At 43.8% G+C, this 2,977-nt stretch overlaps 1 non-coding gene across 1 annotated transcript; it reads left to right on the top strand.

Annotated features, from left to right (window-relative positions):
• Positions 1-2,397: 2,397 nt before the first annotated feature.
• On the top strand, positions 2,398-2,469 carry Trnaq-uug (transfer RNA glutamine (anticodon UUG)). The gene has a single exon. It is a non-coding gene; the product is annotated as a tRNA-Gln (tRNA).
• The last annotated feature ends 508 nt before the right edge of the window (positions 2,470-2,977 follow it).

Below are 2,977 nucleotides of genomic sequence, written 5' to 3'. Positions count from 1 at the left end.
ATCGCTTAGTAACATAATACTGTGTCTTTCTGCCTACGTATTTGTAATATGTTACATTTGTTTACGTAGAGAAACAACTATACACATCAAAAAGAGTTTCACATCACGTCGGTTCCGAGAGTTCCGGAACCTGTACAGAAAATTGGAATAGAGATGAACATAAACCTCATTTCCACCCTTTTTAATGCTCATGAAAATCACACACTGCATGTTTTAACACCATTCAGTGAGACATTCAAAGATCGCGGTGCAGATTGCTGTACACACCAGTACCTCTAATTCCCAGTAGCACGTCCTCTTGCATTGATGCATACCTGTATTCTTGCCATACTATCCACGAGTTCATCAAGGTACTGTTGGTCCAGATTGTCCCACTCTTCAACAGCGATTCGGCGTAGATGCCTCAGAGTGATTGGTGGATAACGTCGTCCATGAACAGCCCTTTCCAATCTATCCCAGGCATGTTCGATAGAGTTCATGTCTGGAGAACATGCTGGTCACTCTAGTCATTAGCACAATGTGTACGATGGGGGCGCGAATCGTCGTCCATGAAGACAAATACCTCGCGAATATGGTGCCGATATGGTTGCACTATCAGTCGGTGGATGGCATTCACATATCGTACAGCCGTCAGGGTGCCTTCCATGACCACCAGCGGCGCATCTCGGCCCCACATAATGCCACCCCAAAACAGCAGGGAACCCCCATCTTGATGCACTCTCTGGACAGTGTGTCTAAGGCGTCTCCGACGGATGTGTGGTTGAAGGCATATGCGACACTCATCGGTGAAGAGAACATGATGCCAATCCTGAGTGGTGCATTCGGCATATTGCTGGGCCCATCTGAACAGCGCTGCATGGTGTCTTGGTTGCAAAGATGGATCTCGCCATGCACGTCTGGAATGAAGTTGCGCATCATGGCAGCCTATTGCGCACAGTTTGAGTCGTAACACGACGTCCTGTGGCTGCACGAAAAGCGTTATTCAACATGGTGGCGTTGGTGTCAGGGTTCCTCCAAGCGATAACCCGTAGGTAGCGGTCATCCACTGCAGTAGAACCCTTGGGTGGCCTAAGCGAGGCATATAATCGACAGTTGCTGTCTCGTCATCGACAGTTCCTGTTTCTCTGTATCTCCTCCACGACCGGACAACATCGCTTCGGTTCACTCCGAGACGCCTCGACGTTTCCCTTGTTGAGAGCCCTTCCTGGCACAAAGAAACAATGCGGGCGCGATCGAACAGCGGTATTGACCGTCTAGGCATGGTCGAAATACAAATAAGCCGTGTACCTCCTTCTTTGTGGAGTGACTGGAACTGATCGGCTGTCGGACCCCTTCGTCTAATAGGTGCTGCTCATTCATGGTTGTTTACATCTTTGGGCGTGTTTAGTGACATCTCTGATCAGTCAAAGGGACTGTGTCTGTGGTCCAGTATCCACAGTCAACGTCTATCTTCAGGAGTTCTGGGAACCGGGGTGATGCAAAACTGTTTTTGATGTGTGTACTAACACCTGCACCAAGCGTCGATTCTCTGCTGGTGTTCCTGCATTTCGCTAAAATTTTCTAGCATTGAAACTCCTTCTTACGAAACACATCATCCACAAACAGCCACGTGGAATTTCGACGTTATTCACTAGGTCAATTATACATATTGTGAATAGTAAAGTTCTACAACCTTCCCTTTGCTTTATTTTCGACGGTACGATCCATTTTCAGATGTGTGTAAGTGAAGTATTTAGAGTATTGCCTTGAATATCGGCAACATATTCATGATATTCATGGGAATGTTCTAAATATTTCACTTAGACACAACTGAAGAAGGAAGATACCTTTAGAAACACCTAGTACGAGGAACAGGTCGAACATTTAATTACTGTTTATTACGATGTATCTACATTTCTCCTATTTTGTCACGGCGTAGAGTAACTGTCCTCAGGCACTGATGTACGGCAAGATCATTTTAAAATCTGACTCCCCACTTCTGCTGGTATTGGGTTGTAACGACAGCACACTGGTCTAGGGTGGCGTCAGAGAGGGTCAGAGAGGTACATACTGAGGAAGTGATATAAAGACTACATTTCCTGAGCACAGCTCATTCCTTTTATTTCGGTGTTAAGGGATAACCCGTACGAACGCTCAGACACTCATAAAGCAATCCACCATTACCTTGGAATGTATCGCAGAATTTATTAAATTTAAATAACTAGTAGGATCTCTCCTAATTAATAAGAATCTCATAAGACCTGAGTGAGGGATTTGATCGCCTTCAGGGAGATCGCTTCTGATGCCCGGCGCTCTGAGGACCGTAAGCGAATAGCGTGTGTGAGTCATGCAATGTCTGTGGCTTCAGCGTCATAACGGTGCTTGAGATATTCAGAGCTATTCAGCAGCTTCTGTCAGGGTCCCATGGTGTAATGGTTAGCACTCTGGACTTTGAATCCAGCGATCCGAGTTCAAATCTCGGTGGGACCTAACATTTTAAGTATAGAATATTACTATGAAAAACTTGCGATTAGCGAATTAGTTGCAACTGAATAAATAAAATCACTTGAAAATACGAGGGAACTATGAATGCGCTTTTAGTAACATGAGCTAAAATTCAGTAAGTTAAGTTCGAGCTTCACAGCAGCTGAACTTCCAATTAAACTTAAAAATATACAAACCTGTGGCTCTATGCATCTTGATAATTTCAGTAAATTTAGGTTACCATGACCAAGAAAAAGACACGTTTCTCTTGAGAGGACATCCATAACTCTTATGTGTATTATCCATTATTAATAACATCCCCCACAGTTGTAACAAATTTTTATTTTTAATAAAAGGAAAGGGCCAGTAGGTTTCAGGATGAAATTTCAATCTACAGGTGCATCTGAAAAAATTACGACTAAAGTGTGACGACTATATAGATTGTAAAACACTAAAAAAAACGCAACAAAACTCGTAGTAGTATTCTAAAGAGAGTACTACATACGAGTACAGA

This window comes from Schistocerca gregaria, chromosome 2, assembly GCF_023897955.1.
Source record: "Schistocerca gregaria isolate iqSchGreg1 chromosome 2, iqSchGreg1.2, whole genome shotgun sequence".
Taxonomy (NCBI): domain Eukaryota; kingdom Metazoa; phylum Arthropoda; class Insecta; order Orthoptera; family Acrididae; genus Schistocerca; species Schistocerca gregaria.
Note: the sequence above shows the minus strand (reverse complement) of the source record. Positions and strands in the feature narration are given on the sequence as shown.